General features: G+C 41.5%; 1 long non-coding RNA gene across 1 annotated transcript; it reads left to right on the forward strand.

Annotated features, from left to right (window-relative positions):
- Positions 1-3829: 3829 nt before the first annotated feature.
- LOC119565226 lies at positions 3830-25228 on the forward strand. The gene is made up of 3 exons (XR_005223868.1): positions 3830-3860; positions 6847-6949; positions 24775-25228. It is a non-coding gene; the product is annotated as an uncharacterized LOC119565226 (long non-coding RNA).
- The last annotated feature ends 2708 nt before the right edge of the window (positions 25229-27936 follow it).

The following is a 27936-nucleotide window of genomic DNA, read 5'->3' on the forward strand; positions in this document are numbered from 1 at the left end:
TACTAGATATTTGTGGCACATGAGACAGGAGTTTACTTACTTGGAGGTATTAAGTACTTTTGTGTTCTTGATGGAGACTGTGCCTGGGGTTCCTGATGTAGCCTCTTATGCTTCTGCTAGAGATCTTAAATATGTTGTCTCCTTAGCTAAGGATGCATTGTCTGTACTACTTGTTATGAACATTTAGTTCTAATTTGTAGTTGAAATCTTCATTTAACTGTTTAACCATATGTATTTGTCTGATTATGGACAGTAGCACGGTCCCCTGGGTAGGGCACTGGACCAGGACTAAGGAGACCTGGGTTCTCTGCCTTGCTCTGCCACTGACCTACTGTGTAACTTTGGACAAGTTGCTTCACCTCTCCGTACCTCTGTTTCCCCACTCACCCTTTGCCAGTCTTGTCTATTTGGGGCTGCAAGCTCTTTGGGGCAGGGACAGTCTCTAACAATGGGGCGCTGATCTCAGCTGAGGCTTTTAGATTCTACTGTAGTATAAAAATAATGATAATTCATTTATGCACTTAATGAATGAATGAATGCAGTGTTACATCTGGGGCCTTATGCTAAAGCACAAACACGAAATGTAGACAGTTCTCTTTACCAGAGAAAGATAATTAAAAAATAGACAAAGAATTGATTGAATAATATCTGTAAGTGAGAATACGATAGTCAATATTGCCGTAAATTACAAATTCAAAGATGGTTATTAGGAATTTGATATATAGATTAGGTCCAATATGTTATGATCTGGTTGTCTTGTTTTCATTGACATGAACTCAAGTAATACAAACCATACCTGATTAAAGGCGTCTTTGTTTTCATTAGTATTAAATTACAATGCTTTCCAGAAACTTTAACTTGCCTATGGCAGTGGGTTTGTCCATAATTTTGGCAGTAGACAAAATCTTCCATTAATGTAACAACTCTGTTTTGGCTGTGTATTTCTGGAGAGTTATCAATTTGAGTTACTAATGGCCAGATTCCCACAAGTATGAATGGAGAACCCAGAAGTTCCCACTGAAATTAATGGGAGCTGCTGGATGTGCAAAAACCTGGCACTTTTTTGAGTGCCTCAGTGTAGACTAATGGGTAAATTTTAAACAGTGTCTGATCCTGCACCATTGAAATCAATTGGAGCTTTGTCATTGATTTTAGTGGGAACAAGATCAGCCTATTAGTAGCCCAAGTCCCATTTTCAACCCATTTCACCCTATTGGACACTTCCTACATAATACTGTACAATAGTCTTTCAAAGTACCAACATAGATTCATAGGTCAGAAGGGACCATTATGGTCATCTAGTCTGACCTCCTGCACAACGCAGACCACAGAATTTCACCCACCACTCCTCCAAAAACCTCTCACCTATATCTGTGCTATTGAAGTCCTCAAATTGTAGTTTAAAGACTTCAAGGAGCAGAGAATCCTCCAGCAAGTGACCCATGCCCCATGCTACAGAGGAAGGCGAAAAACCTCCAGGGCCTCTTCCAATCTGCCCTGGAGGAAAATTCCTTCTCAACCCCAAATATGGTGATCGGCTAAACCCTGAGCATATGGGCAAGATTCATCAGCCAGATACTACAGAAAATTCTTTCCTGGGTAACTCAGATCCCACCCCATCTAATATCCCATCACAGGCCATTGGGCCTATTTACCATGAATATTTAATTACCAAAACCATGTTATCCCATCATACCATCTCCTCGATAAACTTATCAAGTTTAATCTTAAAGCCAGATAGATCTTTTGCCCCCACTGCTTCCCTTGGAAGGCTATTCCAAAACTTCACTCCTCTGATGGTTAGAAACCTTTGTTTAACTACTAGTCTAAATTTCCTGGTGGCCAGTTTATATCCATTTGTTCTTGTGTCCACATTGGTACTGAGCTTAAATAATTCCTCTCCCACTCCGGTATTTATCCCTCTGATATATTTATAGAGAGCAATCATATCTCCCCTCAACCTTCTTTTAGTTAGGCTAAACAAGCCAAGCTCCTTGAGTCTCCTTTCATAAGACAAGTTTTCCATTCCTCGGATCATCCTAGTAGCCCTTCTCTGTACCTGTTCCAGTTTGAATTCATCCTTCTTAAACATGGGAGACGAGAACTGCACACAATATTCCAGATGAGGTCTCACCAGTGCCTTGTATAACGGTACTAAAACCTCCTTATCCCTACTGGAAATACCTCTCCTGATGCATCCCAAGACCGCATTAGCTTTTAGGCCATATCACATTGGCGGCTCATAGTCATCCTATGATCAACCAATACTCCAAGGTCCTTCTCCTCCATTACTTCTAATTGATGCGTCCCCAGCTTATAACTAAAATTCTTGTTATTAATCCCTAAATGCATGACCTTACACTTTTCACTATTAAATTTCATCTTATTACTATTACTCCAGTTTACAAGGTCATCCAGATCCTCCTGTAGGATATCCCTGTCCTTCTCTAAATTGGCAATATCTCCCAGCTTTGTATCATCCACAAACTTTATTAGTACACTCCCACTTTTTGTGCCGAGGTCAGTAATAAAAAGATTAAATAAGATTGGTCCCAAAACCGATCCTTGAGGAACTCCACTGGTAACCTCCCTCCAGCCTGACAATTCACCTTTCAGTAGGACCCGTTGTAGTCTCCCCTTTAATCAATTCCTTATCCACCTTTCAATTTTCCTATTGATCCCCATCTTTTCCAATTTAACTAATAATTCCCCATGTGGCATGGTATCAAATGCCTTACTGAAATCTAGGTAAATTAGATCCACTGCATTTCCTTTGTCTAAAAAATCTGTTACTTTCTCAAAGAAGGAGATCAGGCTGGTTTGGCACGATCTACCTTTTGTAAAACCATGTTGTATTTTGTCCCATTTACCATTGACTTCAATGTCCTTAACTACCTTCTCCTTCAAAATTTTTTCCAAGACCTTGCATACTACAGATGTCAAACTAACAGGCCTATAGTTACCCGGATCACATTTTTTCCCTTTCTTAAAAATAGGAACTATGTTAGCAATTCTCCAATCATACGGTACAACCCCTGAGTTTACAGATTCATTAAAAATTCTTGCTAATGGGCTTGCAATTTCATGTGCCAACATGGAAGACAACAAGGTAGGTCAGGAAACAATCATGCAAAAAGTTTAACTGGAAGACAGATGAAGTGTCTGTATCAAAATAAAGTGCACACACAATTTCCAATGTTCCTGTTCTAAGCCTGTGCTACGAGGTAAATAAGACAGTAATTTGTTCTAAACATCATTTAAGAAAATTAACCGATTTCATGGCTGGCACAAGGAGTTACACCTTCAGTAGAGTTATAGATTCCAAGACCAGAAGGGACCCCTGTGATCATCTAGTCGCACCTCCCATAGACCACAGGCCACAGAACCTCCCCAAAATAATTCCTAAATCATATCTTTTAGAAAAACATATGCAATCTTAATTTTTAAATGGCCAGAAATAGACAATACACCACAACCCTTGGTAAACTGTTCAAGTGGTTAATACCTTCACTATTAAAAATTTACGCCTTATTTCCAATCTGAATTTGTCTAGCTTCGACTTCCAGCCATTGGATCATGTCATACCTTTCTCTGCTAGACTGAATAACTCATTGTTAAATATTTCTTCCCATGTAGGTACTTGAAGTGTGTAATCAAGTCACCCCTTAAATCTTTTCTGCGTTACACTAAATAGACTGACCTCCCTGAGTTTGCCACTGAAAACATGGTTTCTCAACCTTTAATCATTCTTGTGGATCTTCTCTGAACCTTCTCCAATTTATCATCATCCTTCTTGAATTGTGAGCACCAGAACTGGACCCAGTATTCCAGCAGTGGTTACACCAGTGCCAAATACAGAGGTAAAATAATCTGTCTACTCCTACTCGAGATTCCCTTGGCTCTGCATCCAAGAATCGTATTAGCCTTTTTGGCCACAGCGTTGCACTAGGACCTCATGTTCAGCTGATTATTCACCCCCACCCACAAACCTTTTTCAGAGTCACTGCTTCTCCGGATAAAGTCTCCCATCCTGTAAGTATGGCCTACATCCTTAGTTCCTAGATGTTTACATTTACATTTAGCCATATTAAAATGCATATTGTCTGCTTTCACACAGTTTATCAAGTGATCCAGATCACTCCTATCAGTGCCCCATCCTCTTCTTTATTTACCACTACCCCAATTTTTGTGTCATCTGCAAACTTTATTCATGATGATTTTATGTTTTCCTCTAGGTCACTGATAAAAAAGTTAATTAGCATAGGGTGAAGAACTGATCCCTGTGGGACCCCACTAGAAACTCACCCATTTGAGGATGATTCCTGATTTACAATTACATTTTGAGATCTAGCAATTAATCCATTTAATGTGTGCCATGTTAATTTTATTAAATTCTAGTTTTTTTAGAATATTGTGCAGTACCAAATCAAACGCCCTACAGAAGTCGAAGTATATTACATCAGCACTATTACCTTTATCAACCAAATCTGCAATCTTATAAAAAAAAAGATTGCAAGTAATTTGGTTGTTACAGGTTTCAGAGTAACAGCCGTGTTAGTCTGTATTCGCAAAAAGAAAAGGAGGACTTGTGGCACCTTAGAGACTAACCAATTTATTTGAGCATGAGCTTTCGATGAAGTGAGCTGTAGCTCACGAAAGCTCATGCTCAAATAAATTGGTTAGTCTCTAAGGTGCCACAAGTCCTCCTTTTGGTTGTTACAAAGAGTCTCAGGGCCTCTCCTCCTTGCTGAATTTGGCCCAAAGTATGTGGCCATTTACCATACATGAATGAAATCACAAGAGGATCTGTTCTTTTACATTTCACATATTACTCCCACAGTGGGGAGATTTTACTCAAACCACAGGTAGTCATAGGGGTGTTTCTGAATTTGATCTAATTAAGCATAAAATAAGGAGATCTTGCTAAGTCTGGCTGTGCTCATTGGTTTCTAGGTTCCTACATAGTGAATATAATTTGTTGCTTGTTTGTGTAATTTTAATTTGTTATGTGGCAGTAATTTAAAAACAATGCCTGTGGCTTTCCAAATTTTGAGTAGATCACCAAAGCTGAGAAATACACTAGACAGGGACTCAGGAGACCTTGGTTCGAATTCCTACTCTGCAACTGTGGTCTAGTGACTTCACTTCTTTGTGCTTTTGTTTTTAAAGGTCCATTTAGAGCAGGTGATCTCAAAGTCTTTGTCTGCAAATGAGAAAAGCAAGTCAAATATTTGGTCTTGTTAAGGGGATTTTTGCCAAACATAGGACTTCTCACTGGAAGCCGCTCAAGCAGAGTGACTCTCAGCCCAACAATTGATACTCAGGCAGATGTATTTGAAGTCACTCAACAGTACATGTACCTACTTAGTATATGTTCATTACAAAAGTTGGTGTTAACGTTTGATTAATTAGCGGGGGAGAAAATAAGCTACCCAATAAACTAGCTACAATGTTTCCTTCCAAACAACAAAATCAGCTCTACTGTACACAGCAATTCCATACCTAGCTATACAAAAGGCAGATGATAGAGAATTCTGGGCTGAAAAAAAGCTAAGGTGGTGATTGAGAAAGTAAGGAAGGTAATGGCAGTGAAGCAAAAGCACGGATGAAAAGCTAAAGAAGGAAACCAGAAACAAACATTTAGTCGAACAAGGACCTGAAAACTTCTAAATGGGAAACCAGTGGAAAATGTAACATTCAAAAAGGAGTTGCCAGAGGATAAAAAGTTCTTCTTTCATATAAAATTAAAGAATGGTAGTTGCTTTGAAAGAGATACTTAAATAATTATTCAGCACATCTTAAACTGAATTATTTTTTGTAGTTGCCAAAACCACCTGTTTTACTGCCAGTTAAAAAGTGGTGGGAATTCCAATGTTTCGTAACTATGAGTACAACCTCTTTCACCTTCAGATCATACAATCATGGGATTTATTTTCTTTTTGTCTCCACCTAGTATCCTTAGGAACTGATTCGCTAAGTTGTTCTCAAGTATACTGTTATTCATCAAAATTGTTGGTTGACCAATGACTAGACATGCAACAATGACAAAAAGGGAGATATCCCAGAACAATAGCCTATTTAGCCTTAGTGTTCCACATCTAGATTAGGCTTCAAGCATTCTTCTTCAATAAATTTGCTCTGCAGAACCACTTTAATTAGACATCTCCATTCCCCCAATACTATATTCTTTACCTTCTATTATTCTTTACTCCTCTGTCTTCCTGATTTTACTACCATTTGAAAATATGAAAAGTGATAAATCACAGCATTCATTCTTTTGATGTTTCCAAAAGTCAGAGTAGCCCCTTGTTTTAATAGGTCTCCAACAAACATTGAAAATGTCTGTCCAACTGTGTTTACATGGCTACAGGAATTGTGGCAACAATTAAATGGTCTAGTTAATTTGCTGATTCCAATGGAATCATACAGGCCTACTTAAGATATGCACACTAAAACCAAATCATTATAATTACAGTGAAAGCCAAAGCAATTTTTAATTATTAGGCCAGTACTGCGAAGCATTGGTGGGATTGTAAAATCAGACAATTTCCATGAGAACTTTAATTATACAAATTGCCCCATCCCTTTTATTTTTGGCTAGAGCAATTGTAATATATCATTGCCAATGACTATTTTATTGGCTATTTAAGCTTTTCAGACAGTATAGTTTTCAGTCTCCCCCTTCTACTCTACAAATGCAGATTGTCTGGATTATAGTATTACTGTAAATTACAGAATTTGCTTTTAACTGCAGTTTTTGCATGAGCAGTTTTGATTTTTTAGTGTTAGTCCCCTCCATTCCCCTCATTCCCACCCCGGTTCAAAACTTCTTACCTATTTCCGCAGGAACATTGGAATTATTGGATTTCTTACAAGCAGCTGTAAAAAGGTACTCAAGCACATCTAATACAGCTATTGAAAAACTGAAAACCACCCTGGAAACAAACAAGTAGGTTCTATGAGATTATCTGTTATATTGAATCGTTCTTTTAGAGTAGGAAACAGATTTAAACGCCAGTGGGACTGCTCATCTGTGTAAAGTTAAGCACATATGTAACTCTTTGCGATACTAGTGCTTTAGTTTTTCAGTGTATTTACGGATTATATAGGATATATTAAATTGGCTGGTAAACAGGGATATAACTTCTTTATACTGTATTAAACTGCCCAGGAACAAAATTAGTAATTTTTTATTAATACCACACCAGGTAATTTTCTGAAATCAAATTCATTACCAGAATTATTTCATTCTTTGCCAAAGAGTGCTTTTAGCAGGGTTTCTAGTAGGAAAATAGATCATCAGTTTAGAAAGAATTATTATATGCTGCTTCATTTTCATATTAACTGTGGACCTTTTACATATCTAAGTCTGAAGTCAAAATCAAGATGACAGACTTAGTCTTGGCCATTGTTGCTCACTGAAACCCAACAGTCTTGGCTTTGTCAAACACTAGTTATTGGGATCAGTTCAGGGATAACTGGGTGAAATTCTGTGGCCTGTGTTACACAGGAAGTCAGACTAGATGCTCTAAGGATCTCTTCTGGTACTAAAAATCTAACAATATATGGAATTTTGGAAGAATTGGAGGTGCTTCTGAATGACAACCACGCTGTATTGAACTCTCTAGGGTGGGGAAGGCTAGAGGTGCAGACCTGGTTTGGTGGAAATTTTCCAAAGGCAAGGTGCCAGGTGTTCTTGAGGAGATACTGTTGAGGCCTGTACACAAGGAATCATATCTTGATGCTAAAAATCTCACCAAATATAAACCAGTATTGAATCTCCCATTTGAGGAAAAACTATGGAGATAATTATAGCAATGCAGTTATAGCAATATTTACAGTTACTTAACACAATACCTGTATAACTTTCAAAAAATAGCCAAAGTTGATAATGTTTAATAATCACATCGACATTTTTGTTCATATGCTTGATGATCTTTTAGTGTTATGAGTTTAAAGAAAGTTTCCTAGAGATTCTTCAACTTCTTAGGAAAATAGGCCCATTCATTGTTACAGTTCCAATCAAATGACAAACAAACACACCAATAATTTTTATTTTAAAAAATAAGTAACACATCCAGTGAAATCATGCCCAGTGAGTTTCACCATAGACTAAATTCATAACATCTGGGGGAAAAAAGGTTTATGATGGAATCACTAACAAAACAAGCTTTCCCGGCAGAATGAGTACTAGTATAATCTTTGAAACACAAACTAAAGTTACAAACTAATACCGCTACAGAATACATATCCATTTTAAAAATGAGAGAGAAAAGGTCTTTGAAATAAAGTTCTCCAACCTAAACTGCTTTTGGCAGTGGATATTCAGGAAACCTACATATACAGCATATACCCCACAAATAGCATTTAATAAATTCCCCACGTCTGGTATGCAGGCTTCAATGAGTTCTGAACATCAGCTAAGACAGGCTCAGTTTGTTTCCTCCCATTTAGCCTTGATGAAAAAATATCAAGATAAACCATTTTCCTACAGGAAAATGAATATATTGGTATATATCTAAAGAGAGTGATTATTCTCTGCTGGAAGAGGTTGTTACCACATACCCAATCCCTACTATTTAGACTCACCAGAAAAGAATCCAGAAATCTTAAAGAGTGCAAATCAGATAATCCATATAAAATAACCACAGTGGAAGAGGTTTTTTACATATGGTTCTATTTTGCTTGAGATTTGAAGTGTCTCAATTTTACTTCTCCAACATAACTCCTCAGCTAGCAAGGTTAGGGTAATGGAATAATTCAATGCTTTTTGATTAAATTTCTTTTACATACATTTTCAACCACACTCTAGAGCAGCATAGAACAAAAAGGTTTAGCTGTAAGGAATCAGTGAATGTTCAGGGACAGCTCTCTCTTTTTTTTTTTTAATTTTCTGGAGGCAATTCAGTCTCTGTCACACCACTTTTGTTCCCACTGTTATTGTTCCCAAAAATCTTGGGAGATTGACGGGTCCCATAAACTTATTTCATTGTCGTCTTCTTCTTCCACTTCCATCCCATCCAGGATTTAGCAAATGGGTCTATAATATTCAACTTGGCTAAATTCCTCATTTCAGATCTCTCCCTTTTGATATAAAACCTGTATTATTTTCCTGTGTGCCATTTTTAATATCTTGGGGTTAGTAGAGACCTAGATACCTAGAACAGTGGAAAAGAGGGAACATAGGAAATAGGAGTTGCCATACCAGAACAGACCAATGGCCCATGGTGATTTGGTATCCTGTCCCAGACGTTTGCCACTACCAGATATTTCCCAAGAAGGCAGAACACTACCATAGTGTACCTAATTTTCAAAACTGTACCAAAGGGTAGGCAGAGGAAGGAGGAGAATATTTTCTTCTGACCCTAACTGGTGATCACTTTAAACCCTGAAGCCTCTGAATTGAAAACCCTTGGAATTTTACCCAAGCTACTACAGTACAAATGTTGATGCTATTCTTCCCTGATAATGGTCTAATTTTATTAATCTTGTCCAGATATTCTTCCAAGTAATGTATTGCAGCCATGAGTTCCAAAGATTGCCTATTCATTGCTGTGGCATCTGTCTCAAATTCTCTATTAAACCATTTCAGAGCTGGTGGCTTTTAAAATTTGAAAGACTCTTTGGTCTATTTGTTTAGTAAACAATCCGCGGTGAAAGAACACAATGACCAAATGTCTCCAACAAACTAGTACACGCACATGAAGATGAAACTAGCTGGGCTAGTTGTGAGTCCACAGAAACTCAGCAATTAGGGTCTAGAAAACTTACCTCATGCATTTTAAATCACATTGTTAATGTAAGTGTAGTGTATAACGGGAGGCAAAGACAGACACACATGAGAAATAAATTTTATTAGTTATCTTAACTAAAGAAATAGATCTGTTCAATAACCCCTTTCAAAATACTCATTACTAAAGTTTAAAAATTAAAAGATGGCACAAGTAAGCTCTGGCACAGAGACACCATGAAATGTTCAAGTGTCATATAAATGTTTAATAAAAAGCGGAGTCACCCTAACTATCTTCACTTAAACAGAAACCCACATCATTCCTCCACCCGTGATCAGGAAAGCTTACCAAGTACATGCATATTTGTGTATACTTACTGCATAAAACTACTGTGTGCCACTTTATATAGGAACCATGCATACCCCTAGTCATCAGCAGAACTGAAGACGGCTTTTTCCCTTATGGTTAAAGCCCACACTTGCCAGCCATGTTACAAGACAAATCAAGGGTCAAGCATTGAAACGGACAAGTCAGCTTAGCCCAAACCAAATACACCTGCATGTACCAAAGTCAGCAACAAAAGGGACTCCCCAAATCCACCATTTCTCCTCTTTTACCAAAGACCTCCATTACTGTAGTGTTGAGATTTAGCACATTTTAGGATCTTTCTGTGCCACTTCATGCTTCATCCAGAGGGGGTTATTTAAGCGCAAGAGAAGGTGCCCTCTCTCTGGCTTTTGAGACACCTGTCAGCCTGGGGATTGAGAGGATGGGCTTGGAAACCAAGTTTAGATCTCTTGTGTGGTGGCAATTACCATATGGTTGAGTCTGCTCAGTCTGGTCTGGGTTTTTTCCCCCCTGTTTGGTTGGTTTTTTCGGGGTTGGAGGGGGGCTGTTTGTTTAAATTGCCTTATTTCCTCATCTGACTGGTTAAGCCAGTCCCAGATAAATGTTAATATCCAGTAAGATGCTATATTAGGTCACAGTAGGTGGTGCAGCTTAGTCACCGCTAATTTTTTTGGATTTCTCCTCTGTATTAGTAAAGCATGCGCATGCCAGGGAAGGAAACTGCCTGTGGTAATAGTATGCCTTATTCGTTTCCTGTAACAGATGAGAATATCTGTTGCCTGATAAAGAGAGAGACTGAAAACTGAAAGAGTTTCAAACAGTGCTGCTCAGTAAGATTTACTTAGGTTACATTCTCGTGGCATTTTAATCACGTACAAGAAGAAAGATAAACTACATCGTGCATAATTTATGATTTGTCATGTCACCTCAATAAAGGGCCAACATAAATGCGAGACCTACAGCCAGAAGTTTCAGAAGAGACAAGTGACTGAGTGCCCAACTTGAGACAACTTGATGCGTCCAATTTTCAGAAAATGCTGAGCACCCACACTCTAAGTCAGGCTTCTTTATGGCATCTCAAGTTGCACACGGAAAAACCACTAATCACTTTTTAAAGTCTTCACCAATAAGCTTAAAAAAAAACCCCTACCTATAAACATATAGCTGGATCTCCTTTCTAATGGCCATTCTGGTTTGTGTAAGAAACAATTGACGTGTTAACAGAATGGATCAGCTTCACTATTCATTTTTACTTCTAAGTTTTGAAATACTTAAGTAGCGCACAAAAGTATCAGTCTCTTGGCAGCAAAATTCCTTGAAGCTCTTCACAAGTATTGTGGCCCTGAGTTTTTCAACATGCTATTACATTAGCCAGTCAGTCCAGCAGTAGAGGTTAAGTGTATAAGATACAGTGTCACTACGCTGATTAGCTACAAGCAATCAATCTGTCTCCTTTCTGCAGCTGGATACTTTTAGCCCACTTCTCTCACTTACACCAGGGCAGGGCAGAAATAACCTCACTGAAGCCAAAGGTATTACCTCAATGTAAAACTGGTCTGAGAAAAAAATCAGTCCCTTGTTTACCAATTCCTCAAAAGGCAAAAATCATGACTCATGTGCCCCCATCAAAATCATGAGACTAGCTCTAACACAGTCAACTTTTTTAAAATAAGACATTTTGGGTCTTTATTTGTCTTTTGGTTTTGTGTCTTTAGATTTCACATGTTCAAGCTTTACTCTGCAGCCAAGAGAGCTAGAAACTTTCATTTAAAAAAAAATGTAAGTGGAGATTCTCACAATCACATGATTCCAGCAGCTGAGGCTTTAAGAAGAGCACTGAAATGTCACAAGTCTGATGAGAGTCGGCAACACTGCGTATTTTAACATGCTGAGATGTAGTTGAAAATGTTCACTGACAGATACAGTGACTCTTTAGTTTTTGAACATACAGGATTTTCCCCTTTTTCTTCTATGTATGCATGTATTTAATTAGAATATTTCTTTATTCAAGCTCTTTGGCCTAAGTTAGGAGAAAATATAATCAAAGTAAAGAATTGTATCAGGCTTTGCAGTAGTGTTAGAGCAGTCTACCTCTGGCAAGTTCTGTGACTCCAAACCAAAAAGCATTGTTATTTTTTCAGTCTCTCTGTTAATAAGCTTCACATTATCTGCTGGCCAATTGCTGAGTAAGGATACTAATTAGCTTTCAATTATCACTAGAATCATTTTCACCTGTTTCACTAGTATATCCCTAGATCTTCTACTTTCTCTAATTAGTATGCGCTCTGGAAAACCACCAAAGCTTTGAGAGAAAATATGAAGGTCCACCTCCACATTACAGTCCTAAAATACTATGCCTAAGTCTTAAAATATTCAGTCCCAAAAGCCCTCACCTGCTAGCATGTGATATAGGCATAGTGTCCTAAAAATATTAAGTAATTAATCACCACAACCTTTTTGGAGGTGGGTATCTTGTATGTAATACTTCTAGAAGCCTGAACCTTGTCATTTAGCATGTCTTATGCTTTGCACTGATATGGAGACAATAAAAACAACAGTATTCCCAGTGAATAATATCAGTTTGATACAGTATATAACAAGCAGTATACAACACAGGGGGGAGGGATAGCTCAGTGGTTTGAGCATTGGCCTGCTAAATACAGGGTTGTAAGTTCAATCCTTGGGGGGCCATGTGGGATGTGGTGCAAAAATTGGGGACTGGTCCTGCTTGGAGCAGGGGGTTGGACTAGATGACCTCCTGAGGTCCTTTCCAACCCTTATATTCTATGATTCTATGCATACCATAAGACATATCTGTTTAGTGTGTAATATGTAATGCTTTGTTGTATAAACAAAGAATCAGGGATCATTACTTAATGCTTACAGTTTCCCCACCAACAATGTATTAACCTAAATAAATTATGTGACATTGCTCTTTTAACTCAGGCATGCCAAAAATCACCAGTCAACATCCACTGCTTTATCAGAGTTCCACTGGGGTAATCTCAAAAAGCCAATAACTGTGATGTAAGAAATCTTTATGGATTTAATACTCTAGATTGAGCACCACTTTTAAATTTGCTTTCTTACGCTTGGTTTGACAAAGTTCTTTTTTCTGTAGCACTCCCATGCTTTCCAAAATTGATTACATCAGTATGACTGATGGGGATGGGACTATGTATGTGACACAAGCATTAGTTATGCTGAATAAAATTCAGTAAAGGAGGATTCTGCGACACTCGAAATGCTGCAGATATCGAATGCATAGTAAATTGTTGTGTCAGTTAAAGTTTTAGAGTTTGTATTTTTCAAAATTGCATCTAGAATAGCCTGGTTTCCAGTTGCCTAGAGAAGTTTGGGATAATAAAAAGTAATTATAGGTACAAAAAAAAGTACAAAAATGTTACTTAGAAAGATAAATGTCTCTGACTACATTGCCTTCTGAAACTCAGACCAATTACTGCATACATGCAACCTGGGGCCAAATTCTGAGGGATAGCAGTACTGAAGAATGGCAAAGCAATATTCACTAAGAGTTCAGCTGTAAAAACAACAAGTTAGTTTTAATTAGAGTGAAACTGAATTACATAAGGTGCAGAAGATATTCTCTGAGCTTCCATATAACTCCACTTGCTTAGCTCTCCAGGAGGCTATTAAGTGGCAACCTTTAATTTGCAAAAGCAAATTAAACTAATACAAGCCAGATCTAAACCAATGTCAAGAGTTGTTTCAGAGTAGCAGCCGTGTTAGTCTGTATCCGCAAAAAGAAAAAGGAGTACTTGCGGCACCTTAGAGTTGTACTTTAACAGCACACCTTTAGCTACACAGATTCAACTCGGTGTTTAGTCTGAGTCACAAATTGTATGGTTTTCTAATCCAAATCTAGAGATTCAGGCCCAGAGGAAAGAGCTTATTGCAATCAGGGCAACAAGAATGAACAACTGTCCTCTAACCTATAGCTGCAGAGTAGACACAAAAAAAATCTTTGCGTTCTGGGAAGAGGAACCCACTAACAAACTCCTGGAAAGAACCAGAGCAATGCAGGAGATATCTCAGGTTTATGAAAGATACAGACAAAATGGTAGAACAACTTTATAGTAAGAACATGTGACTAATTCACATCATTTTAGGTTATTGTTTACTCTTAAATTTACATGCAAGCACAGATATGAATTCAATGCAATCCTAGGGAAATCACATTGTTGCTTGAAATGAGCTGTGTGTGGTGGGTGTTAAGATTTAAGTAACTGCTAGCGAGACATTTGATAAATTACTGGAAATACCATACTCTGTGTTTGCGGTAATGCTTTTATTTCACTTTTGAGGAAAAGGAATACAGCTTAATCTCTGAATAATATAGGTGATCATTTTATTGTAGCTTCCTATTAAAAGAAAAGGTTAAAAATAGTCAATAGAAGCAAGTCAGACTCTTACACAATTAAAATAAGTTTTCTTTGGCAGATCAGATCCTGAGGGATGGACTAATTCTAATGGTCTCAGGAAACCACATTTTCCAAATTATTATTTTCATTGGTGTCATTTGAAGTAAAACTGAAGTTAATTCCTTAATTCAAAAGTGATGCTCTTCAATAATAAAACATTGGGTCTACTGTAAATCATTGCCACTCATTTTTAAAAATCAATTTTTCCTAGGATTAGGATTTTCTGGTACCACACATGTATACTTTTATTAAAAGAAACTACCACAATTGTCCATAATAATGCTGCACTTAAAATGTAATAAATCAAAGAACAGAATGTCAGCAATTTAAGTTACAGAGTTCCAAACAAGACCTATTTTGGAAAACAGGTCTTGTGCAAGTGTCATTGAACTCTCCCGATTGTCACATATATAGTACCAACAATTCTAGTCTCCGAGTCTGAAGAAAGGATCAACTCAATTTTCAGAATCCAGATCAAGATACAACCCAGCTGATGATGTTCCAATTCCTAACACAAGGGTTTTCTGATTTCCCTTTGAAGTTGCAGGGTAAAATTTTCAACACCAATGTGACTTCGGAGTCTAAGTCCCATCATCTTTTTGTTCCACGTGTAGATACTTTTCTTCTTCTTCAGCTATCACTCGATATGATGATGGAAGTCTGCCAAGGGGATTCACTGGTGAGTTTTTAAGTGGCTGAGGAGCCTAATTCTTGCCCTGCAGGCTTTCCCACAGAAGTGACAGGTGTAATCTTGGAGGAGACATAGTTGTTGACTGTACTGTTATGCCCTTTCTTTCCTCCTTTGTTGCTTCTCTGTCTCATGAGCACATCTGTTCTCCTCAAAGTGAGCTGTGGCTTGGTGTATGGTGTGGTGCCACTGTGTTCTGTTCTGTGCCAAGTCCTCCCAGTTTGTTGGGTTGATGCCTCCCTTTTTAAGATGTACTTTCAGTATGTCTTTGAAATGCTTCAGCTGCCCTCTGTGAGCCCTTCTTCCCTGACTTGAGAGAACAGTACTTGCTTTGGGAAGCGCGTGTCAGGCATACGTACACAGTGGCCAGCCCAGCGGAGTTGGTGTTTCATGACCTGCACTTCTATACTGCGGAAGTTGGCTGCAGAGAGAACGCTGATGTTAGTATGTCGATCTTCCCAGCTAATCCTGAGTATCCTCTTGAGGCAGCGCTGCGGGAACCACTCCAGCCGCTTGAGATGGCGTCTGTAGGTTACCCAGGTCTCACACCCATAGAGAAGGGTGCGGATGACAACTGCCTTGTAAACCAAGATCTTGGTACCTGTTTGTAGATCCCTATAATTGAAGACTTGTTTGAGTAGTCTTCCAAAAGTTGTGCTGGCACAGCGGATCCTGTATTCAATTTCTGTGTCAATGCTGGCTGTTTGGGAGAGGTGGCTGCCAAGACACAGAAAATGGTCCACATTTTCCAGGGGTTCTCCACTGATGATGATTTGTGGAGTACAAAGAGTAGTTTGTGCAGGTGAGGGCTGGTAGAGTACCTTGGTTTTTCCAATGTTGAGAGCGAGACACCCAGGCTGTGATAGGCATCTGCAAAAGATTTAGGGTGCTTTGCAGGTCAGCCTCTGGGTGTGGAAGAATGACACAGTCATCTGCATACTGTAGGTCAGTGATGCCAATTCTCATGATCTTAGATTTTGTTTGCAGACATCGAAGATTGAGGAATTGGCCATCCATACGATATGCAATCCCGATTCAGTCAAGAAGGCGGTCGCAAATGAGAATCAGGATCACAGCAAGGTAAATGGAGAAGAGTGTTGGAGCAATGACACAGCCCTGCTTGACACCAGTGCGAATGGTGAATGGTTCGTTCTCTGAGCCGTTGCACAAAATGGTGGCAGTCATCTTACCATGGAGTAGTCAGATGATGGAAATGAATTTCTGTGGACAGCCAAACCTACACATCACCTTCCATAGAGCATCATGATTGATAGAGTCAAAGGCCTTGGTTAGATGGATGAATGCCATGAACAGTTCCTGGTGTTTCTCTCTGCACTTCTCCTGAATCTGTCATGTCATGAAGATCATGTCAGTTGTGCCTGGGATGGCCTGAAGCCGCACTGTGATTCAGGGAGGAGTTCCTCAGCAAGGGGAAGGAGGCAGTTTAGTAGGATCTGGGCAAGAACCTTCCCTGCAATGGAGAGGAGAGCAATACCTCTGTAGTTCCCGTACAAAGATTTCTCCCCTTTCTTGAATATTGTAACAATGCTGGCCTTCTTAAAGTCAGGTAGAATTTCTTCGCAGGTCCAGATTTTGTCAAGGAGTTGGCAAAGTTTAGCTGGAGCATTATTCCATCATCTTTAAAAACCTCAGCTGAGATGCTGTCTAGGCCTGGTGAAGAAAGATTGACAGAGCCAGAAGGGTACCCAGAAGTCACCTACTACAGAACAGGCCCAACAAAGAAAGTAACAGAATGTGATATATGCCATCATGTGCCAGCAATGCCCCTCTGCCATGTATATTGGCCAAACCAGACAGTCTCTACACAAAAGAATAAATGGACACAAATCAGACATCAAGAATTGTAACATTCAAAAACCAGTAGTAGAGCACTTCAATATCCCTGGACACTCAATAACAGACTTAAAAGTGGCCATTCTTCAACAAAAAACTTCAAAAACAGACTTCAATGAGAAACTGCAGAGCTGGAATTAATTTGCAAACTTGACACCATCAAATTAGGCCTGAATAAAGACTGGGAGTGGTTGGGTCACTACAAAAAGTAGTTTTCCCTCTGTTGATACTCACAGCTTCTTGTCAACTGTTGGGAATGGGCCACATCCACCCTGATTGAATTGGCCTAGTTAGCACTGACCCCCCACTTGGTAAGGCAACTCCCATCTTTTCATGTGCTGTATATTTATACCTGCCTACTATATATTTCACTCTATGTATCTAATGAAGTGGGTTATAGCCCACGAAAGCTTATGCCCAAATAAAATTTGTTAGTCTCTAAGGTGTCACAAGGACTCCCCATTGTTTAGGCAATTCAGGAATTTCTTGTCTACAGAACCAAAGGGCATGAAGAGAGGTTAGCTGGGGCTCATCTCTCTGGGGCAGCGGGGAACCAAACCGCCTCACTAAATTGGGGAATAGGTCTTGCGGGGAATTAGTCCAGCCACAGAAGTCATCCTCTGTGGCCTTTGTGAAGGTAGATATAACACCATATGCCCAGGCCCTAGGTCAGGACTGGGCAATGGTGAGTCACGTGTTCAGGCCCTCAGGCAGGGGCTGAGCAACAACAGTATATAAACAGTAGGCCCAGGCCCTAGGTTCCAAAGGTCCTGGGAAGGGGGGAGACTGCCACCCATGAGTTGCGGGGAAGGGGAGACGCAGGCCCTCCCACTCCACTGCGTCCCAGCCCAGGGCCCTAGCAGCGGCAGAAGACCCACTGCTGCGTCAGTTGGGATCCTGGCCACAAGACACTGACATGGGTTCTGGCAGTGCTGCAGCCAGACTAGCGTCAGCTGCCCCCAGGCTACTTCCTGACTCCCCCTCTTGAAGTACCTGGGTCAGGGTGGTGTCCTCAGGGGGGTCCAGCACAATGGGTTCCTCGGGATAGCTGGCCAGGGGTAGACTTGGCAACTCCTCCTGGTAGCTGGCGCAGGGCAGGGTTGGCAACTCCTCTGGGTAGCTGGCATGGGGTAGGTCGGGCCAGCCCCTGGGTTTTACCGCAGGCCGGTCGGGCCTTTATACTTCAGGGGCAATGCCTGACCCTCTGTGGGGTGGGCTCAGAGCTCCCTGGCTCCGCCCACTCTGGTGTCCGGAGGGACTTGTACGGGGAACCATACCACCTCACTACAGGTTCCTTGAATAATTTTGTTCTCAACATCTTGATTTTTGCTAAATGAATGCTCATACCTTCCCTCTTTTTACCATCCCTTTTTGTTATTAACCCTCCTGACTACTCTAGCCAGCCTGTCCCCAAGGAGATTGGTTCTTCTTCTAATGAGATAGAGGCCATGAAATTTATACAGCCCCATCTCCCTCTCTGATGTCCTCTCTTTCTAACTCATTGGTGACCAGCTCCTTTCTTCCTTGAATCTGGGGTACTGATGTTTCCTGGACCTGGCTCTCTAGGAACTTTTCAGCTTCTCTGAGTCTCAATTTCAATTTGCTGCTCCAATCCAAGAATCTTTTCCTCCAGCACAGCCATCAATGGGTAGAGCCCGGCTCGGATACAAAATTTGTATCTGCAGATGCAGATATCTGTGGATATAAAGCAGATATCCATGGAGTTGCAGGGATCTAGCGACAAAGAGTGAGACCAGCAGGTCCATGGCCAGCGACCAGGCCAGGAACCGCAGCAGCGAAAGCAGCAGCATGTCAGGCCATTGCTCACAGAAGCCAGCACCCAGCTTGGGTAGCTCCTCCGGAGTGGCTGTACTGCCCCCCGTGGGGTGGGCACCAGGCTCACCATCAGCTGTCCCTCGGCATGCTAGTGCGTGCAAGTGGCTCGCATGCTCCTGGACAGAAGTCTGTCCATGCAGCTGTGTACACACACACACACACACTCTCTCACACACTTCCCCAACACACACACACACTCACTCTCTCACACACTTCCCCAACACACATATTCACCCCCCAACACACACTTGTGTTAACGTTGTTTTTACTTCTCGGAACTTCCTGTTGGAATGCAAAGGCACATATGTTCTCTGTAATTGTATTCTTTCAGTTTTTTTAAGGGTTACATTGCTGTTATTTTAGGTTTTTTGACTGGTCTGTGCATTTCATAATTCTATTTCTCTCTTATGCTTAAATTTAAATATTTTCGTAGTGAGTGCTAAAATGCCTCACCTGTCCTGACTGGAGTAATTATCATTATTACTTTTATTACCCCATTGTGTTTTGTCATTCATTATTTAAAGTGGTACAATCAAATAGTAGAATGTAAATTTAGCTTGTACTCACCTTAGCAGTGCCAGTTTACAAAAATTTAGCTAAACACATAACTTTAGACACTGTGCAGACGAAGGTTGTTTATTTTCAAATTGTATTTTAGTAATATCTGTAAAATAACTTAAAATTAATATGAAAATGTTGTTCCAAGTAGGATACTAATAGCAACAATGGAGTCAAATGTTAGTGAGACATGTACTTGACTGATCAGTAAACATAAATGCCACAATAATTAAAAAAATAAATTCCCTTTCCTAATAAAAGAAAAAGCCTTAATCACATATGTTAAAATTAAGTAAATATGCTTTCAGTGGAGTGAAAAACAATTGACTAAAATAGAGTAGATAATGGCAGTAACCTAGAGTGTGTCAAATGTGAAATTGCGGAACTATTAACTATGGTTTGTAACCTGTCCTTTAAATTAGCTACTGTACCCAATGACTGGAAGATAGCTAATGTAACGCCAATATTTAAGAAGGGCTCTAGAGGTGATCCTGTTTGCAGATGATACTAAACTGCTCAAGATAGTTAAGACCAAAGCAGACTGTGAAGAACTTCAAAAACTAAGTGATTGGGCAACAAAATGGCAAATGAAATGTAATGTGGATAAATGTAAAGTAATGCACATTGGAAAAAATAACCCCAACTATACATACAATATGATGAGGGCTAATTTAGCTACAACTAATCAGGAGAAAGATCTTGGAGTCATCGTGGATAGTTCTCTGAAGACGTCCACGCAGTGTGCAGCGGCAGTCAAAAAAGCAAACAGGATGTTAGGAATCATTTAAAAAGGGAGAGAGAATAAGACGGAGAATATCTTATTGCCCTTATATAAATCCATGGTACGCCCACATCTTGAATACTGCATGCAGATGTGATCCCCTCATCTCAAAAAAGATACTGGCATTAGAAAAGGTTCAGAAAAGGGCAACTAAAATTATTTGAAAAAGAAGAACAGGAGTACTTGTGGCACCCAGAGACTAACAAATTTGAGCATAAGCTTTTGTGGGCTACAGCCCACTGCATCAGGTGCATGGAATGGAAAATATAGTAAGTAAGCTTATGCTCAAATACATTTGTTAGTCTCTAAGGTGCCACAAGTACTCCTGTTCTGTTTGCCGATACAGACTAACACAGCTGCTACTCTAAAACGATTAGGGGTTTGGAATGGGTCCAATATGAGGAGAGATTGAAGAGGCTAGGACTTTTCAGCTTGGAAAAGAGGAGACTAAGGGGGGATAAGATAGAGGTCTATAAAATCATGAGTGGTGTGAAGAAAGTGAATAAGGAAAAGTTATTTACTTGTTCCCATAATATAAGAACTAGGGGCCACCAAATGAAATTAATGGGTAACAGGTTTAAAACAAATAAAAGGAAGTTCTTCACTCAGCGCACAGTCAACCTGTGGAACTCCTTGCCTGAGGAGGTTGTGAAGGCTAGGACTATAACAGGGTTTAAGAGAGAACTGGATAAATTCATGGAGGTTAAGTCCATTAATGGCTATTAGCCAGGATGGGTAAGGAATGGTGTCCCTAGCCTCTGTTTGTCAGAGGGTGGAGATGGATGGCAGGAGAGAGATGACTTGATCATTACCTGTTAGGTTCACTCCCTCTGGGGCACCTGGCATTGGCCACTGTCCGTAGACAGGATACTGGGATGGATGGACCTTTGGTCTGACCCAGTATGGCCATTCTTATGTCTGTTAGAGAAAATAAGCAGATTTTATTTTTTATTTATCTGTACTAAAGATTGTGTACAATGTATCAAACTACTCCTGGGGGAATTCTATACCAGTGCACTTGTGCAGAATTCATGTCCCCTGCAGATTTCTTTGCTTCCCTGCATAAAAATTACTTTCTGGCAGGGAAGCAAAGGGAAGCTGCAAAAGCAGTCACACATCACTCCCAAGCTGTGAAGGTACATTGTTTCAGGCACCCGGAGCAGCCGGCGGAGAGGTAAATCATTGCAGGGCTGGGGACACCCCAGTCAGTTGCTCCTAACCTGAGCCGGGATCAGCTGCTAGTCCCATCTGGGTTGGTGGCAGGAGAGGGCGGGACTTCCTCTTCCCCTTCAAAGGAGTGGCTAGGGCTGTGTCAGACCCACCCCTAGAAACTTCCCCCAGTTACAGGAAGCTCAGCATACTCCCCTGCTTCCATCGCTCCTCAGCTGTGGGGCACTGTATGGGGAGCTGCTTCCCCTTCCACACAACCACCATACACCCCAGCCAAGCCTCACCCGGTAAATCCAGAACCCCCCCAGCCCTCCATATCCGAATCCCACCCCACTGAACCTCAACCCCTGCATCTGGAGCCTCCATGCACCCAGACCCCCTGCCTCCAGACTCCCACCCCTACACCCAGACCCCCCTGCCTCTGGGCCCCCATCCATGCACCCAGACCAACCTCCACTGAGTTCCCTACACTCAACCCCTCCCGATGCCTCACCTTGTGCACCACCCTGAGCCTCCACATTGAGACCCCCACACCACTGACCCCCAACTAGCTTCACCAAGACCCTCACCCCACCAAGCCCCACTCCCCCCAGCAGCCAGACTGCTCTGCTGAGCCCCAGCCACCTTCACAGAATATCAAGGTTGGAAGGGACCTCAGGAGGTCATCTCGTCCAACCCCCTGCTCAAAGCAGGACCAATCCCCAACTCTCCAGATCCCTAAATGGCCCCCTCAAGGATTGAACTCAACCCTGGGTTTAGCAGACCAATGCTCAAACCACTGAGCTATCCCTCCCCACCTTCACCTGAAAGCTCCAGCAGAGTCCCATTTCCCCTGCACCTGGAACCCCACCAATGAGCCTCTGTGCATCCAGATCCCCCACACAACTAGACCCTCCCACTGAACTGCCTTCACCCAGATTGTCCCACACAGAATCTTCTCACCCCACACCTGGATTCCCGCACACTGAGACCCTCTACACTTGGATCCTGCCTCGTTGAGCCTGCCTGCCCCACACCTGATGTGCCTGGCACAGAGGGGCAGGGCCCCAGGGTTTTTCTGGGCAGGCTTAGGCCTTGTGCTGTGTCAGATCATGTGCAGCCTCACCGCTGAGTCTGTGTCTCTGGGCGGGGTGGGGGAGGGAAAGGAGGCTGCAGCGTGATTTCCCACCTTCATGCAGCCAGTGGCCTATGCTCCCTACTGCCATGCTGGAGCCTCTGGATTTATTTATTGACAAATGAAACTTGCAGAATTTTAAAATATTGTGCACAGAATTTAATTTTTTGGCGCAGAATGGCCCCAGGAGTATCAAACGTGTGTTTCTGATTTCTGTGTTTAAGCTCCAGAACTGATAGTCTCAATCCCAAACCTTGAATTATCTTGCTGTATCATCACCTGGTTATTCTAAATTTACATATAAAAACTTAAAATATTACTTCAATTGGAGTTTCTATATTTTTGTTTCTTTATTTTTAGAGGAATTAGATACAGTGCTCCTAAGTTATTATCTTCAAAAAAAACCCTAGAGTTTTCAGTTGCTTAAGTTGCTGAAGCTGGAATCATGGTTAAAGTTGCCCTCCTTCTCTCCCCAAAATCTTAAACAGAGCCCCTGGTGAGGCAAGCGTGGCCAGAGAGCTGCAGGAGGGCTGTGGGCTCTGGCAAGATGCACCCCTTTGTAACAGCGCAAAGCCCACCTTGAGCTGCAGGCCAAGCACCAGGTACCACAAGCCACCGCAGCAGAGCAGAAGTAAGGGTGGCAATACACCATATACCACGCCACCCTTACTTCTGCGCTGCTGCTGACAGTGGCATTGCCCTCAGAGCTGGGCACCAAGCCAGCAACTGCTGCTATCAGACCACCCTGCCAGTGCTTAATTTGAGCTGATGCTGAGGGCTTACACTTCTTTCAATACAAACTAAGCACTGGGGGGAGACATTGGGGCCTGGAGGTTAGGTGCGGAGAGCCTCTGGGGGCTAAGGGTGATGGGGGGGCACCAAAATACAAATTTTCCCAGGGCACCATTTTCCCTCAGACTGGCCCTGGTGGTACAATACTTAAGTATGCCATTGGAAGTTTCCTTTTTTTGCAACTTAAACTGTCATAATCTAACAATGCTAGTTGTAATACCATTGACTTATCTGCAGTTCTTTCTCTGATGTAAGTACCTGTACTGCCTATAGGTCAACAAATCTGGCTGTAAAGAGCAGAACAGACATCCTAAATGGACATGATAAACAGACATGGTAAATTGGAGAGGGTTGGGAGAAGAGCCACAAGAATGATTGAAGTATTAGAAAACATGCCTTTATAGTGATAGACTCCAGGAGCTCAATCTATTTAACTTAACAATGGGATGGGGGGACAGGACTTGATTACAGTCTCTAAGTACCTATATTGGTAAACAAATATTTGAAAATGGAGTCTTCAATCTAGCAGAAAAAGGTATAACATGATCCAGTGGCTGGAAGTTGAAGCTAGACAAATTCAGACTGAAAAATAAGGCGTCAATTTTTAACAGGGAGGGTAACTAACTACTGGAACAATTTACCAAGGGTCATGGTGGAGTCTCCATCTCTGGCAATTTTTCAATCAAGGTTGGACGTTCTTCTAAAAGATCTGCTCTAGGAATTATCTGGAGAAGTTTATGCGTGGGTTATTCTGCAGGTCAGACTAGATGATCACAGTGGTCCCTCAGAATCTATGAACTATGAAATGAGTACTGGTGCCAGAGCCACGTTGGGCTTACATTATTGACTCGGTTGGCAACCAGGGCCCCCGGCTGCAGCCCAGAGATCCTCTCTGAGTGAGGGTGGTTGGACTGTGTGGTTCCACCCAGGGTAATGTGCAGGAAGCCAGGTCTGTCACCTAAGCAGTGCCGTCAAAAGAGCCAGACAGGGTCTAAGGTGCAGTTATCCCTACAGCCATGATACCTCCTCAAACGGATTTCAGTAGACTGAAGCTCAGAAGAATAAACCTTGTAAGAGTGAAGCAGGCAGGCAGAATGAAGGGAGGGAATGGCACAATCTGTACCCCACCAGCCAGCGGAAGCTATGCATCTTAGTGTAGATCTAATATACTGAACCTTGGCAGTGTCCATTTGGAACTGGAAAATCCTCTAGTTCCACCTTCCTCTCTGATATTTTACACAATAAAATAATAATAGATAATAAACCTTTTCAGAACCTACATTCACAAATGCTCTTGCAAATTAACTAAAGAAATGCAATGTTGCAGAGTAGTTTCTCAAACTATACAGCAGCTAAGACCTTGAAAATAGCTTTATCCAGCCCCTTTGTGCCTTGGATCTCTCTCTAACAACCATGTTTTTACTTTGGCATAATCCTTTTTTTTTCTTTTTTTTTTAAAGGAAGGATGAGCAGAGAGATTTTGTGCAGCTCAGCAGCACCACCTACTGGGATGAGGTTCTATGTTCTTATCATTCAAAAGTGTATTGCAATGCTCCTGCGACAATGAAAAGCTAAGAGAGGAGCGTTGTGGATGGAGAATAATAAATATCTCTGCCACTTTATAGAGTGCAAATGATTAAATTATATGGCTTCTTGTTTTCAGTCAGATTCATGGTGAGAAGTGCCAAGAGCCACTGGATGGCTGGAGGAGTGCCTGGAACATCTGAGTGAGAGGTTAGGGTGATGGCCTGAATGAGGGGGTGCCCAGGGAGCTAAAGTGAAGGATTAGGATGGTGGGCTCGGTAAGGGGGTGCCTGGGGCAGCTGGGTTGTAGGGAGTGCATGAGGGGGAGAAAATGTGTGCCTGGTGGTGGTGGTGGTGTACTTGTGGAAGCTGGGTGGAAGTGCAGAGAGGTAGCCTGTATGTATGGCAATGGCTAGTGGTGATTGCATAGGGTGCTGGGTGGGAAGAAGAGGAGACAGGAGAAGATGCCTGGTGTTTGCTGGAGCCAGCATTCCACCCCTACACCAGGCTGATGCCACCAACTCAACTCTTGCAGTGGCTCATCTCGCTGTGCACCAGCGGAGATCCCCGATAATGGGCCAGAGAAGCAGCTTGCAGAGCAGGTAGCACCCTCGCTGGCGGGGGGAGGTAACGCACAGCAGTCACCATAGTCCTGCTGCTGAATGCCTCTCAGCTGGGCTGTGGGGGGATGTGCTGGTGCTGCCACGCACAATGTATGAGCTGGTAACCCTGAAGTGGGCATACAGTGACAACACAAGGTGCAAGGCAAAGGAGAATCAGGCCCAGCATCTGCACTGCTCCTGAGATTTTGAAGGGAATTTATTTCAATTGCCTTGGTGCCTGAGGACCTTGTCAGGGCCCCATTGTGTTAGGCACTGTGCAGATGTATAACCCTGGCAGACACTACCCCAGAGAGCTCCCACTCTGGGATTCAGACATCATTCAATAGGTGAATAAACTATCAAATGGAGGGTGGGAAGGAGGACAAGAGAAGAGGGCAGAAAGGTGTATTTGCATAAATTAGAAGTAATTCTGGTGCAGGGATTGATTTTAAACAGCCTACATCCCCACTCCACGACCATCCAAGGGCTACCTAAAGTAGGGGTGAGCGTGTAAGCTGTTCTCACTCATTCCTTGCACCAGAATCACTTCTAATTTATGCAAATGCTGCTTCACCAGTTTGGCCTCCAGCTAAGGCTATGGCAGCCCTCAGAGGTCCTATGAGCTTTGCAGCACCCAGGGTACTACCAGGATGTAAGAATGGCCCAGTCATGCCTCCTCCCTTCCCCCGCACACCCCAAAAGCTGGCCCTACACTGCGTTCCTGCAGAAGCCTACAATGTTAGTGATAATCTCCAAAAGTGCCAGAACGCGTGGGTGTTTGCAGCCTCTGTGCACCAGCCTGGCTAGCACGAAGTGGTTGCAGAGCATGAATCAGGATCAAAATCATTTAACTTACTATACCCTCAGGCTGTTGTATGCATTTACTTAAGAATCTAACTGGTGATACCCTGAATCTAGATACAAGCTTTTCACTTCTGGAAACTTGGCTTAGGTGATCTATGACAGTGAACTGTCTTAACCTAGTTTTTAGTGGGAATATTTCCAACTAAATTCACTATGTAATGTAGCAGTTTCTCATGAGGAGAATTCCACAAGGCCTAGAAAGGCAAAATTGTTACTATTTAGCTAGGAAGAATATTTCTCCCCTAAAACCGAGTTCATCAAACTGTGACAATTGTAGAAGCAGCTGCAGCTGTATCTACAAGGCAGAAAGAAGGAGAGGAGTGAAAGAAAGGAGCAGAGATTAGTACTCCAAAGGGGGACAACAAGATACTTCTGTAAAACCTCTTTTTCGGGTTTGTTGAAAGAGTATTTCATTAGTCATTTGGAGTTTTCCCCATCTTTTCCAAAAACATTGTTGCATCTCTATAGAATCCGGAAAGAAGCCACTGTAAACAAAAGAGAAACAAATAAAAATACCCCTAAATTTGCTAAGGGTTGTGTTCTGACACTTTTTCAAGAACTATTTAAAATACCTAGCTGGTATGCAGAATATAATTTCATGCTACCTAGGATTTCTTTGCGTTATACATAATTAAATCCTGTATGTAGACCCAGTGATGAATTAACTGGTACTGTAAACAGAGTAATGAAACAAGATTTGAATAGCAGGAGTCAGTAAGGTGGAACTTTTTCCTGTGTTTCACCAGATTTATGAAGGAGACCACTATGTGTCAGCCCAGTATTGAAAAATAGTTGATGGGGTTGGCAGCAACTTCTCTTTGCGAATATAGCACCATTGTTACAAACGGGAGGAAATGTTACATTTTGGTTTGTACGGATCATAGGTGTGAGTGATGAAGGAGACCTGTTAGGTAGTCTAAACACGCCCCATGCTACTGCAAGAATGCTCACTTGTGTAAATTTATGAATGCATTATCCAATCAAGTTTTAAACATTTGACATCTTCCACCTTTTCTCTTGAAAGGTTGCTTTACAACCCAATTAATCTATCTGCCAGTAAGTTTTTCCTAATATTCACCTTAGGTTTTCTCTTTCATAATTTCATCACGTTAACGAAATCAATATTTTCACATTGTACACATCCCATAACAGAACAATTGTTATCACCAAGTCTGAAATATTCATGTTAGGTTCAAAAACCCAAATCAGAAAGAAATATAATGTCTGGACTCTAACACAATATGGAGTTAAACTCTTAAATACCTCCCATTATTCCCTCTAATAGGGCTACATCTTGCAGGGAGCAAACCAAAAAGAGTGAAGGGGGGACAGCATAATAAAAGATGCAGCAGAACACTATGGAATCAACATCTGTGTGGGGGCTCATACCACAGACAAAACTTAGGGAAAACTTCCCAGAGTAAGCCAGGCAAAGTAATCCCAGCAAAGTTTACCTGTGTGTTTTTACTTCTGGAGTAGGAACAAACAAAGGTTTCCTTCTGGGACACAAAGCCCAACATTCTAAAGGATGTACCCCAGGAGCTCAGAGGCCAGTACTTTACATAATAGGCCCTTTCACATACTGTGTAAACAACCTCTCTTCCCAAAATAGATCAACATTTTCCTCTTTTC

Source organism: Chelonia mydas, chromosome 1 (genome assembly GCF_015237465.2).
Source record: "Chelonia mydas isolate rCheMyd1 chromosome 1, rCheMyd1.pri.v2, whole genome shotgun sequence".
NCBI lineage: Eukaryota > Metazoa > Chordata > Testudines > Cheloniidae > Chelonia > Chelonia mydas.